The following is a 15,422-nucleotide window of genomic DNA, read 5'->3' as shown; positions in this document are numbered from 1 at the left end:
CAAATAAAAGTTGCTACTTAACCTTTCTTTTCTTTCTTTTTCTTTTTCCCCCTTGGATTGGCGCAAACCTTTGGATTTCCCTTCCTTCTCCAAGCTCTCGGGTTTGCCACTCTCTTTCCCCTCTCTTTTGATTTTTCCTTGATCTTTCCACTCAATATGAGTTTAGAAACCTTAACTTGATCAACAACCTCATTCTTACCTTCTTGAAAGGATGGTGAAGCCGTTGGTGCCATACTTGCTTTTTCCTTAAGATTTTCGGCTTCTCTCCTTTGTTGCATTTGTAATTGGTCTTTGTAAACCTCTTTAGGAGTTAATGGTTCCAGCTTGACCTTCTTCCCTTTAAACCTGAAAACAATACTATTTTCTCGACCAAAATGAGTAGCATCTTTATCAAATTGCCATGGCCTACCTAATAGTATATGTCCAGCAATCATGGGTACAATATCACATAAAACTACATCCTCATATCTACCTATATTAAATTTAACTTTGGCTTGTTTATTCACTTTTATTTCACCACCATCATTAAGCCATTGTAATCTATAAGGTTCTGGATGTTTAAAAGTTATAGAGCCTAATTTATCAACTACAATGTTACTAATTACATTTGTACAACTTCCACTATCAATAATCATACTACAAATCTTACCTTGAATTTCACATCGGGTGTGGAAGATGTTCTCTCTTTGAATTTCATCCTCATCTTTGTATGCAGCAAGTACTCTCCTAGAAAGCAAGTTTAATTCAGCATTGGATGCTTGCAAGGTTTCGGGTTCATCCTCCAAGTCCTCCTCCTCTTGCTTGGCTTCATCCTCACTTTCTTCACTTTTCGATTCTAGCTCGTCATTGCCCTTTAACACCATGATTCTTCTATTCGGGCATTGGCTAGCGATGTGTCCTCCTCCCTGGCACTTAAAACACACAACATCATGAGTTCTAGAAGGTTTAGGATCTAATTTTACCTCATTCTTTGGTGCTTGGACAGATTCGGTTCTAGTCTCCTTCCTTGGCCAATTTGAACTTTCTTCTTTGACTTTCGGCTTTGGCTTGCTTTCATAGATGGGATTGTTCCTCCAGCCACTAGAATTGGACCTTCCACTGTTGGAAACACCTCCAAACCATGATCTTGCACCCCTCCTCTTGAATTGATGCTCTAATTTAATAGCCACATGCAACATCTCCTCCAATTCCACATATTGTTGCAATTCTAGTTGATTGGCTATTTCACGATTCAAACCACCAAGAAACCTTGCCATGGTTGCTTCCCTATCTTCATTCAAGTTCAATCTCATCATAAGCATCTCCATCTCCTTGTAATAATCCTCCACAGATCCATGTCCTTGAGATAAAGATTGAAGTCTTTGATGCAGCAACCTATGATAGTGTGATGGTACGAATCGCTTCTGCATGGCTCCTTTCATTTGTCGCCATGTAGTGATCAAGTCATCACCAACTCTCCTTCGGGTGTTTTGCTCATTGGTCCACCATTGGAGTGCATAATGGCCAAACTCCATTGCTGCCAATTTCACCTTCTTAGCCTCTGAATAATTATGGCGGTCAAATATCATCTCCATCTTTTCTTCCCACTCCAAATATGCTTCGGGATCACTTTTTCCCATGAATGGTGGGATGTTGATCTTGATATTGCTAAGATTGTCATCTGTTTCTTCCCTCCTATATCTTCCACGGCCAGCTCTATCTTGGACAGCAAAAGTTTCGTCCATACCTTCCTCAAAGTCACCGTCCAATGGCTCCTCATCAAATTCCTCTCTCGGCCTCTCGCGACCTCCTCGTCCTCCATGGAATTCTTGCCTATTTCTTGTATTCGGCCTTCCTTGTGAGGCTTCTAATCTTCCCACTCTTTGGTTTACATGCTCAAATTGAGCACTCATCCATTGTATTGATTCCAAAATAGTTCTCAAGTCCACTTGGTCTCCACTTCCGGTAGCTCGGTCATCGCCATGAAATGCTACGGACTCTTCCTCATTGATCCTCACGGGTGGATCTCCTCTTCTTATTCTAGAATCTGCCATGTTAGTAAAATACTGCAAAAATAAAATGAATCCTCACAATATTCACTCCCTCACGTGTTTCACTCAAACAAAGGTCTCGACACTCATGTTTGCTCACTAGTTTTGGCTTTTACCCTCTTTTAAGCTCACACACTCTTGCCTTTTTCCACTCAATGGATTATCTCAAAGTTCTAATTAAAACACCCACAAAACAGCAATTACATCACTGGTATATTTTAATTAAACTTATCAACAAAGCAGTAGCAAAAAGTAGGCAATACCGAAAGAATCCAACAAATCCTAATTTTTTGGCTTTCTAGACAAGAAAACACAAAATAATGGGAAAACGTTGGAATTTTTGAAAACTGCACCAGATGGTAGTAGATTATGAGTTCAAGAATAAAATTCCAGAAAAAGCAATTCAAATACGAACAAGAATCAAAGAGAACAAAATTATAGAAAAGTGTTGGTTGTTGTTCTTGTAATTCAAGTTTTGTATCAATTCCTTTATCTAATTTTAATCCAAATATCCAGCAGCAAAAATAATTCTCCAGCAACTCAAATATTGAATAAATAATAAAAAACCAGCAGCTCCAACAAATTTTCAGCAAACAAATCAAACTCCAACAAACCGAAATATTTTTTTTTCTTCTTTTTTTTTTGTTTTTTTTTTTTTTATTCAGCTTTACCTTCTTTTTTTTTTTTTTTTCACTCACAGAACATAAACAACTGCAGTAACAAGAATAATTACCAAAATTGCAATTCCAACTCCAAAACAAACACCAAACCCGTGACCTCCAAATAAACAAAATGTGCAGTTTTTTTTTTTTTTTAAATGTTGCCGTAAACTTTTTTTTTTTCTTGTTTTTTTTTTTTTTTTTTTTTTGAATATATGAATGCAAATATTTAAGACTAAAACAGCAAAGAAAAATCAAACAAAACCAAATTAACAAGAACAATGATAAAAGACAACCAACAAACTAGGAAACAAAAATACGATAAAACTAGGAAATCCTAATTCAACTAGGAATGAATTTTTTTATTTTTTTTTTAAGATGCTGAACGTGTATATGATGGATGCAACCTTAACCTAATGCTAAAATTGCAGAATAACACAAAAAAAAAAAAAGCAAATAAAGATAGATCAAACCTGAACAAAATTTAGCTCCGATACCAAATGATACGAACCTAGGACGACCTGCTCCTAAACCCGTATTATATTAGCCCGGATCTCAATTAAGTTCAAGTTCTAATGGAATGGACCTCAACCCCTAACCAACCTGTGGTTAGAAACCTTGGTATAATGTAGACGCCACAATAGGGGATGAAAAACCTATTGATAAGTCAAGCTAAAACAACCAATTCTCTAATGGTGTTTTAGGTGTTCTCAAAGAACAAAGAGATAATTAATCTCACAAGTATTTTCTTAATCAAATCAAAGTTTAAAGTTATATTATTAATGAAAAATAAGCCTTTAAATAGGCTTTGAAAGAAACAAAATAAACCCTAAAAACCCTAGGAAAAACCGGCCACTCAATGAAGAATTCTACCTTGGCCGAAACTTTCCTTTTCCTAATCTAATTTGGATTAATTAATTCCTTTATTTTGAATTAGGAATTAATTAATTTACAAAGAAAATAATAAAATAATAACTTTCGTAATCTTATTTGTCCAGAAAATAAATAAATAGAAACTAAAAATAATGGTAGTTTCCTAAAACAAAAAGTAGAATAAAATTAGGAAACTAAAATACTAGCTTTTTGACTACATTGACTTTGACCAATTCTTTGACTCAAGTGAGCTCCAAATCAGCTTCAATATGCTTTGTAGGATGCCAAATAAGCTTATTGTGAAGTTCCTCACGTTGCCCTTGCTTGGAAGTAAGAGAAAAGGCTAATACAGTAAAATACAGTAAAGCCCGCGAAGAATACAGCAAATCCGGCCTTTCCTTCTCCTTGTGCGCAAACCTCCTTGTTGGTCGGCTTTGAAGCTGCTTTGGCTGGTTTCTATGACTCATCCCCCATATAAATTAAACCATAAAGATGGGGTTCCAATTCATACAACCCGGCCTCTTTATTGTTACCAAAAACGTCACCCGACCCCGTTTTGGCCTCTATTGCTTGTATGAGTAAAACAGGCCTTTGTTCTTTAGATATGGCCAACCCCTCTTGACTATGACTTATTCCTTGTATGAAGACAGCAAGATTGTCCTTGAACTTCTTGGCTTGGACCCTAGTGATGGGTCAGCACCCCAACGGGTTGTTGGTCGAGCTGTCTCGGGTGGATTCGCATCACCTTGACCCCTAACCAACCTGTGATTAGAAACCTTGGTATATAATGAAGACACCACAATAGGTGATGGAAATCCTATTGATAAGTCAAAACTAAAACACTCATTCACTAATGATGTTTTAGGTGTTCAAAAGAACAAAGAGAATTCAATCTCACAAATAATTTTCTATATAAAATTCAAGCTTCCTTCTCATTAATAAATAAGCCCTTAAATAGGCTAAGATTACAAAGCAAAAAAACCCTAAAAAAGATAAATTCAAAACCGGACTCAAAGTGTGGAGAAAAAGAAAGTAGAGAAAAGGAAAGTGCCTAATTTTTCCTAGTTTCTTAAACTAATTTGGATTAATTAATTCCTTTATTTTGAATTAGGAAATAATTAATTTACTATTGAAATACTAAAATAATAACTTTTTAAACTTATTTTTCTAGAAAATAAATAAATAAATATCAAAATAAAAGACTAATTTCCTAAAACAAAAAGTGAAAATCAAATTAGGAAACTAGTTGACTAATTTGACTACTAAGGTATCTTTGACCAATCTTCAGCTCGTTTGGGCTCCAAATCAGCTTCCATAAGCCCTTTAGGATGTCAAATACGATGAATAATGATTCTCACACGTTGCCCCTTGATTGGAAGAAAGAGAAAAAGCCAACTCAGCAAAATACAGTAAAGTCAGCACGAAATACAGTAAAAACAGGCCAAAATTGAAGTTGTCCGTACAATCCCTTTTTGAATGCCTTTGAAGCTGGCTTGAATTGATTCCATATAATCTTAGACATATTTATTGAATCCATAAAGAGTTGGATACATTTCATGCTGCTTGGTGTCCATATTTACACCAAAATCGCTACCCGGGTTAGTATCGTCTTCCACCACTTGGATGCTTAGAATAGGCTTTATATCTTCAAGTATGGACAAGCTCTATTGAGAATTGATTACCCCCTGTGTAAATGATCCCAGGTTATCCTTAAATCTCTTAATTTGAGCTCTTGTGATTGGCCCGGTCTTTGTCCGTGTCGGATCAGCACCCTAGCGGGTTATCGGTTGATCAAGCTCGGGCGGAATCACATCAAGTATGCCTTAATTTAACTTGTCAACAAAATAACAACTAAAACGAACAAATACTGAGCGAATTGACAAAAACCTAGTCTCAGCATAACTAATCCAAACAAGGTCAAATATCAATGAAATTTTGGAATCAATAAATACTAGTCTAGGATATAAAGAAACCAAAAATTTAAGGGTAATATTTAGGGAAAAGATTCAACCAACGAACAAGTACAATTTTGAACAAAATGTAGAATAGTTATTGGTTGTAGTTCTTGTAATTTAAATCTTTGTATCAAATCCTTTACCAATTTTTAATCCAAACAATTTTAGCACTCAAAATTCAAATTCCCTGTAGCAAAATTGAATTTCCAGCACAAACAAATTCAAACTCCAAACTTCAACCAAAGCCGGCCTTTTACAAACTTTTTTTTTTTATTTTCGAGTTTTTGGCTTCTTTTTTTTTTTTTTTTTTTAAATTACTCACAGAATCTAAACACAACTCCAATAGCAAGAATCAACACCAAAATTTCAATTCCAACACTAAAATATACCAAACCCATTCCTTCCTCAACAAATTGCACAATTTTTGTTGAAGTGTGGCAATTTTGCCACTTGATGGTGCATGTCATCGGCTAGCATGCACACCTTGGTATCAAATTCTTTCCTTTTATGAGTTTATATTTCTTTGTATGTTTTTAATTGATGCAAGGTATATTTTGATAATGTTTTGTGCCTAAGTTATGTATGCAAAATTATAGGCAAAATTATGCACAAAAGAGTAGGAATGTTATGCTTGAAGTGCCTATGGTGCTGGATTCATAATTTCCAGCAACATAGTTCCACTATTTATCTTATATCTCAGGTTGCAAATGGATTTTTGGGCTGAAATTTTGAGGAATGTCTACAGACATATATAGAAGACTATGGTTCAAATTGCAGGTCCAAATGACATGGGAAAGTCCATTTTCTATTCCAAACAGATTGCTGTATCTGATGGGCCCAGTATGCAGAGTATGGGTCAGCTTTGGAGCTGTTTGGCCCATGATCCGGTTCCAAAACTTTCCTAGCTCTTGGAAAAATATTTATTGATGACCAAGGATGCTTCAAACCAAGTTTCATAAGCAGATACAAAGGGGAACTAAGTAGGTGAAGCTAGTTTGGTTGTTTACCCAAACTAGTTAAACAATAGGAACTTAGTTCAAAACCATGTGTCACTTTTTACTATATTTGGAATAGACATGTTGCCACTTCAAACCAAGTTTCAGAGCAAGGCATATTTTTGTGAGATTTGTGAGGTTTTTGGGCTGGTTCGTTCCTTGAGAGTGAAGAGATACTTGAAAGCACAAATATATTTTCATATTCCTTCATACTAGAAAGCAACATTCACATGGCTTCTTCAAGTTTTTCAACTCCTTCTCCTCCTATCTTCAATGGGGAGAACTGCAACATTTGGAGTATCAAGATGCAAGCCTACTTAAAGGCTTATGGTCTTTGGGAGGTCACCATAAATCCCTAAGAACCCGAGCCTTTGAGACAAGGGGCAACGGTCAACCAAATCAAGCACCATGAGGAGGAATTGGCTAAAGGTTTCAAGGCTCTCACCGCCATTCATTCTTGTATTAGTGATACCATTTTCACAAGGATAATGGCATGTGAGAGTGCCAAAGAAGCTTGGGACAAACTTCAAGATGAGTTCCAAGGGAGTGCAAGGACAAGGCAAATGCAAATCCTTAACCTAAGGAGGGAGTTTGAGACTATCAAGATGAAAGACAAAGAAACGGTTAAGGAGTTCACCACAAGGCTTCTTAATGTGGTGAATCAAATTAGGGTGCTAGGTGAAAGATTAAGTGACCAAAGGATTGTGGAGAAGGTGTTGGTCTCCTTGCCCGAGAGGTTTGAAGCTAAGATATCTTCATTGGAGGAGTCAAGGAACCTAAATGAAATTTCCTTGACCGAGTTGGTGAATGCCTTGCAAGCTACGGACCAAAGGAGGAGGATTAGACATGAAGAATCAATGGAGGCTGCATTTGTGTCTAATCAACATCAAAAGACACATAATCAAAAGAAGAACAAGCTTAGGGTCATAAAGGAGAAAGGTGAAACTAGCAAACCCGAGAAGAAGTCCTATGAACCTTGTCCCCATTGCAAGAAGAAAGGTCATCATCCAAGAAGGTGTTGGTGGAGGCCGGATGCATTTTGCCATAAATGCCAACAAAAGGGTCATGTGGAGAGAGTATGCAAGGCTAACAAGAAAGATAAGCAACAAGCAAATGTTGCTAAAGATAATGCAAGTGATAGTGAATCCGAAGAGTTGTTTGTTGCTACTTGTTTTAGTAGTATCAAGAATGATGAAGGATGGATCATTGATAGTGGAGCAACACACCATATGTCTCACAAGTATGAGTGGTTCACAAACTTGGATAGGAGCAGCCACAACAAAGTCAAAATTGGAAATGGAGCCTTGATGGAAGTGAAAGGCAAAGGAGATGTGGTGATACACACCACCAAAGGTATCAAAACTATCCATGATGTTCTCTATGTACCTTCTTTATGTGAGAACTTACTTAGTGTAGGTCAAATGCTTGAGAACAAATATGCATTACACTTCTCAAACATGACATGCACTATAGTTGATCCACATGGAAATGAATTAATGTGTGTTGGAATGAAGAACAAGAATTTTAGGTTGAATATGGATGAAAATGGTGCATCGGTTGCATTCAACACCAAAGTTGAGAACACCTCTCAACTTTGGCATAAAAGACTAGGCCATGCTAGCTTTAAGTCATTGGTAGGCACACATGAACTTGTTAGAGACATGCCATTGGTGGAGAAGCAAGAACATGTGTGTGAAGTGTGTCAAAAAGGAAAGCATACTAGGCTAGCATTTCAATCTTGTTCTTGGAGATCAAAGGAGAAGCTAGGACTTATACATTCGGATATTTGTGGTCCTATGAGTGTTCCATCCTTAAATGGCAGCAAGTATTTCATAACTTTCATTGATGATTACTCAAGAATGTGTTGGGTGTATTTCCTTGAAAGAAAATCACAAGCTTTGGAGAAGTTTGTAGAATTTATGAAGTTAGTGCAAAATCAATCCGGTTGCACTATAAAGGTGTTAAGGACGGACAATGGTGGGGAATACACAAGTGAAGCTTTCAAACAACTTTGTAAGGATCATGGTATAGTTCATCAATTCACTACACCATACACACCACAACAAAATAGTGTATGTGAAAGGAAAAACCGTACCATCATGGAGATGGCTAGATGTTTGTTGTTTGAAAGTGGCTTGCCAAAGAAGTTTTGGGCCGAAGGAGTTAATACATCCATCTACATCCAAAATAGGCTTTACTCCAAGTCTTTGAGGAGTAAAACCCCATTTGAGCTTTGGTTTGGATATAAGCCTTCTCTTGATCATCTAAGGGTATTTGGAAGCATTTGTTACATCCTAGTATCATAAGAGAAGAGAGGAAAGCTTGATGAAAGGTCACAAGTTGGTGTTTTGGTTGGCTATAGTGATGTGACCAAGGGATATAGAGTGTATAACTTGGAAACCAAGAAACTTGTGATAAGTAGAGATGTGAAAGTTGATGAGGAAGCTAAATGGGTTTGTAGTAAGGAGGAGTTGGCTAGTATGGATGAAGACAATCGCCTTGAAGCTCATGATAACGATGAGGAACAAGGAAATGATGAAGGTGCTGCCCATGATGATGAATATGATGAGAATGAGCTAGAAATCTCCATAGGGGCTGATTTGGAGATTGGTGATGGTGTGAGAGGCACAAGACCTCTTAATGAGATTTATGAAAGGTGTAATGTGGCATTGAGTGATCCAATCAATGTCCATGAGGCTATGGCAAGAAAAGAGTGGAGACAAGCCATGCAAGATGAAATCGATGTGATAAACAAGAATGACACTTGGAGCTTGGTAACAAAACCGAAGGGAAAGAATGCTATTGGGGTGAAGTGGATCTTTAGGACCAAGTACAATCCGGATGGGTCCATAAATAAGCATAAGGCAAGGCTTGTTGTCAAAGGATATGCACAATAAGCCGGTGTGGATTATGGAGAGACTTTTGCACCGGTTGCAAGGATGGAAACCATAAGACTTCTCCTTGCAATTTCGGCACAAAAGTCTTGGAAAGTATATCACCTTGATGTGAAGTCAGCCTTCTTGAATGGAATATTGAAGGAAGAGGTCTATGTTATGCAACCCGAAGTTTTTGGGAAGAAAGGAAGTGAAGAGAAGGTATACAAGCTACACAAGGCCTTGTATGGCCTTAAACAAGCTCCTAGGGCATGGTATGCCAAGATAGATGGTTTTTTGACAAAGCATGGATTTAGGAGGAGTCCTAATGAGCCTACATTGTATATTAGGACTCATGGTTGCATGGTGTTGGTTTCTCTTTATGTTGATGACCTCCTAGTGACCGGTGGTAATGAGAAAGAAGTGAGCAATTTCAAAAGTGAGCTAGAATTGAACTTTGAGATGTCTAGCCTTGGAGAGATGAAATACTTTCTTGGGATTGAAGTTGTCCAATCATCCAAGGGCATCTTCATATCTCAAGAAAGCTATGTGAAGGAGTTGCTCAAGAAGTTTGACATGGAGGATTGTAATAGCGTTGCCACACCTATGAATGAAGGCACCAAGTTGGTGAAGGATGATGATTCTCCAAAGGTAAATCCTTCCATCTATAGAAGTTTAATTGGTAGCCTTTTATATGTATGCTCTACTAGACCGGATATCATGTTTAGTGTGGCTGTTTCGTCAAGATTTATGCATAGTCCATCACAAAATCATCTTAGTTGTGCAAAAAGAATCCTAAGGTATTTGAAAGGTACTAGTGATTTTGGTATATGGTACAAGGATGGCATGAATGAAGCTTTGCTTGGTTATAGTGATAGTGATTGGGCTGGTTCTTTGGATGATAGCAAGAGCACATCGGGCTACATTTACACTCTTGGAAATGGTCCTTTCTCATGGAATTCCAAGAAGCAACAAACCGTTGCACAAAGCACTGCGGAAGCCGAGTATATTGCTTGCTCAAGTTGTGCTAATCAAGGTGTTTGGCTTAGGAAATTATTAGAGGACTTGAGCTTGAAGCAAGAGGAAGCCACGGTAATATTGTGTGACAATACTTCAGCAATAGCAATTGCACAAAATCCAGTCCAACATGGGAGGACCAAGCACATACCGGTCAAGTATCATTCCTTAAGGGAATTTGAAGCAAGTGGTGAAGTGAAGTTGGAGTATGTGACTTCCGAGGAGAACTTGGCGGATATCTTCACCAAGCCATTGGGAAAGAAGAGATTTGAGATATTGAGAGGACTTCTCAATGTCTCATACAAAATTGCCAAGGAGGAGTGTTGAAGTGTGGCAATTTTGCCACTTGATGGTGCATGTCACCGGCTAGCATGCACACCTTGGTATCAAATTCTTTCCTTTTATGAGTTTATATTTCTTTGTATGTTTTTAATTGATGCAAGGTATATTTTGATAATGTTTTGTGCCTAAGTTATGTATGCAAAATTATAGGCAAAATTATGCACAAAAGAGTAGGAATGTTATGCTTGAAGTGCCTATGGTGCTGGATTCATAATTTCCAGCAACATAGTTCCACTATTTATCTTATATCTCAGGTTGCAAATGGATTTTTGGGCTGAAATTTTGAGGAATGTCTACAGACATATATAGAAGACTATGGTTCAAATTTCAGGTCCAAATAACATGGGAAAGTCCATTTTCTATTCCAAACAGATTGCTGTATCTGATGGGCCCAGTATGCAGAGTATGGGTCAGCTTTGGAGCTGTTTGGCCCATGATCCGGTTCCAAAACTTTCCTAGCTCTTGGAAAAATATTTATTGATGACCAAGGATGCTTCAAACCAAGTTTCATAAGCAGATACAAAGGGGAACTAAGTAGGTGAAGCTAGTTTGGTTGTTTACCCAAACTAGTTAAACAATAGGAACTTAGTTCAAAACCATGTGCCACTTTTTACTATATTTGGAATAGACATGTTGCAGCTGGTTTTTGACTCTTTTGTGTATGAAAATTTAGGTGTTGACCATTCTACTTTTTAAATTTCAAATACTTTAATCATTTTGTAAGCTCACATGCTTGGCATGTGTGAACTAGTTGTAATTTCAAGCTTATATTGTAAAATGAATGAAATGGCTACACATCTAAGCCTCATTTTCAAAAGCCAACGTGTTCCTCTTCTTCTTATCTCTTCTTCAACACCTTAGAACACTTTAGGAACCCTAAAAACCAGAAAACACCATAACCAAAACCTAAAAACACAACTCACACACAACCATTCCCAAAAGCATCACCAAAAGCTTGCTTGTTGCTAACACTTCAAGCTAGCTTGCTCTTGGTCATAACCTTCTCACCCCAACAATTTTTAGGTTTTTATGCAAGATGCTTTAAAAACTCCTTCTTTTTTTTTTAATATATGAATGCAAATAATTTAAGATTAAAATAGCAAAGAAAAATCAACAATAAACCAAATTACTAAGAACAATGATGCAAAACAACCAACAAACTAGGAAACAACAATTTGGCTAAAACGAAGAACCTAATTCGGCTGTGAATGATTTTTTAATTTTTTTTTTAAAGATGCAGAATGTGTAGGAGTATGGAACAACCTTAACATAACGTTAAAATTGCAGAATAACACCAAACAAAATAAAGCAAATAAGATAGATCAAACCTGAACAAAATTCATCTCTGAAACCAAATGATACGAACCAAGGGCGACTTGCTCCTAAACCCATATTATATTAGCCTGGATCTTAATTATGTTCAGATTCTAAGAGAAACCTTAACACCTCATCAACTTGTGATTAGAAACCTTCGTATATGATGAAGACACCACAGTAGGTGATGGATGCCGGGATCTTTGGTTGCTTTTTCTTCTTTCTTGACTTAATTCCATGACCTATTCGTGATATCAATTGAGTTCAAGAAGTTTTGAACCCATTCCTTACTGCCCAGAGTCTACAAATGCACTAAAATAGCTACCTAGGTTTATATGGACCTCCACGATTTGGATGCTTAAAACAGACTTTAAATCTTTGGTTATTGACATTCCTTTTTGAGAATTGATAACCCTATGTATGCAAACAACCAAGTTGTCCTTAAGTCTCTAGGCTTGTATCCTAGTGATTGGTCCAATCTTCAACTGTATAAGATTAGCACCTCAGCGGGTTGTCGGTTGTATGGGTACAGGCAGATTCTCATCAATAGATCTATGCATTCAGCTACTAAATATACTCCATTTGAAATTATTTATGGTTTTAATCATTCTACTCCATTAGATTTAACACCTTTGCCTTTAAGTGAACATGCTAATCTAGATGAAAAGCAAAAAGCTGAATTTTTAAAGCAGATTCATGACAAGACAAAAGCAAACATTAAGAGAAGGATAGAGTGACATGCAAAGAATGATAATCAAAGCCGAATAAAGGTTGTATTTGAAGTTGGAGATTGGGTTTTGTTACACCTAAGGAAGGAGAGATTTCCGAAACAATGAAAGTCAAAGCTTACACGGTGGGGAGATGGACCTTTTCAAGTTTTGGAGAGGGTTAATGAAAACGCCTACAAGTTTGACTTATCAGGTAAGTATAATGTGAGTGCTACATTTAGTGTAGCTGACTTATGTCCATTTGTGGCAGGTGATGATTTTTATTTGAGGGCAAATCCTTTTTAAGAGGAGGGGAATGACGAAATGGACCCGGCAAGCTGTTTTGGTGCATCTAAAGGGTTCCGAGCAACAAGGGATTACTTGTTAACTTATGAACATGATTAAACTCACCAAGAGACAATGGAATCATGTCAAGACAGAATTGAAGCTATTCAAATGAGGCATTTTCACATGGAGTTTAAGTTGGCTAGTTTTTAGTCATTTTGGCTCTGGCTTTGATCTTTCTTGTGAATCAAGCAAGTTTTCGTTATTCTAATCAAAGACAATTTATGGAAACCAACATTAATCCTATTTGGCATCCTACATGGCATATTGGAGCTAATTTGGAACCTAAACTAGCTGGTGATTGGACAAAGACAGCTTAGTTGTAAAACTAGTCAACTAGTTTCCTAATATGAAATTTGACTTTTATTTTAGGAAATTAGTCTTTTATTTTGATTTTTATTTATCTAATTGCTGGATAAACTACTTTAAGAAAGTTGGAATTTTTATTATTTTGGTTGTAAATTATTTAATTCCTATTTCAAAAATTAAGGAATTAATTAATTCAATTTACTTAGGAAAGGATAGAAAAGTCGGCCACTTTCCTAATTTCTTTCTATGATGGCTGAATTTACCTAGTAGGTTTTGGGTTTATTGTTTTGTAACTTTAGCTTATTTGAAGACTTACTTTTCAATGGAATTGCAGCTTAGAAAATTATTCAAAAATTATTTATGAGAAGAATTTTCTTTGTTCTCTTTGAACACTTAAAACCCTTAATGGAGATTAAGTGTTTTAGTTTGACTTATCAATAGGACATTGATATGAGCCTAGGTCAACTTGCTCCTAAACCGGCATTATATTAGCCAAGATCTCAATTAAATTTAGGTTATAATGGTCATCTTAACCCCTAATCAACTTGTGATTGGAAATTTTGGTATCTGATAAAGATGCCATAATAGCTGATGGATGTCATATTGATAAATCAAACTAAATACTTGATCTCTATTAAGTGTTTTAGGTGTTCAAAGAGAATAAAGAGAATTCTTTCTCACAAATATTTTTCTAAATAATATCTAAGCTGATTTCTCATTGAAAATAAGCCTTTAAATTGTCTTTGAAAGAGAAAAATAAAACCCTAGAAGACTAGGTAAAAATTGCCTAGCAATAAGGAAATTAAAGGTGTTAGCCAAATTTCAATACTTTTTTAATATAATTTTGATTAATTAATTTCTTTATTTTGAATTAGGTATTAATTAATTTACAATTGAAATATTAAATTATCAACTTTCCTAAGTTAATTTGTCCAGCAAATAAACAAATAAAAACCAAAATAAAAGATAGCTTCTTGAAACAAAAACTCAAACTCAAATTAGGAAAGTAGTTGACTAGTTGACAACTAAGCTATCCTTATCCAATCTCTAGCTATTTTAGGCTCCAAATCAGCTCCCATATGCCATGTAGGATTGCAAATAGGATTAATAATGATTTTCATATATTTCCCTTGATTGGAACAAAGAGAAAATGCTTAATCACAAAAATACAGCAAAGTCAGCGACAAATACAGGAAATGATCTTTTTATTTGCTTTTGCTCCACCACTTGCAAAGTCACAAAAATACGGCCAAAATCCTTTCCATGTGCAAATGATCATTTTAGTTGCTTTTGCTTCTTCCTTGACTTGATTCCATGACCTCTTAGTGATATAAATTAAGCTCATGAAGTGTTGAACCCATTCCTTGCTCCTCGGAGTCCATAAATGCACTAAAATAGCTTTCTGGGTCCATACTAGCCTCCACCACTTGGATGCTTAAAACAGGCTTTGAATCTTTGGGTATTAACAAGCCCTTTTGAGAATTGAAAACTCCTTGTATAAATTCAGCCAGGGTGTCCTTAAATCTTTTGGCTTGAGCTCTACTGATTGGCCTGGTCTACAACTGTATAGGACCAACACCCCAACGAGTTGTCCGCTGTAAAGGTACGGGCAGATTCTCATCATTCCCTTCCTCTTGAAAAGGATTTGGCCTCAAATAAAAGTCATCACCTATAGAAAATGAAGATAAATCAACAATATTAAATGTAGTACTCACATTATACTCACCTGGTAGGTAAAGCTTGTAGGCATTTTCATTGATCCACTCCAAAACATAAAAAGGTTCATTCCCCCATGGCATAAGCTTTAACTTTTATTGCTCTAGTAACCTCTCTTTTCTTAGGTGGAACCAAACCAAATCTGCAGGGTCAAGCACTATCACAAAAAATCCTAGAAATACAAGCTCATTTCGGCAAAAATCACACTTTTCAATATTAGCAAACAACCTTTCTTTCCTAAGCACTTCTAAAACTAGCCTAAGGTGTCCTATATGATTATCTAAACT

Source organism: Ziziphus jujuba, chromosome 10, assembly GCF_031755915.1.
Source record: "Ziziphus jujuba cultivar Dongzao chromosome 10, ASM3175591v1".
In the NCBI taxonomy this organism is placed as follows: domain Eukaryota; kingdom Viridiplantae; phylum Streptophyta; class Magnoliopsida; order Rosales; family Rhamnaceae; genus Ziziphus; species Ziziphus jujuba.
The sequence above is the reverse complement of the archived record's forward strand: the minus strand, read 5'-3'. Positions refer to the sequence as shown.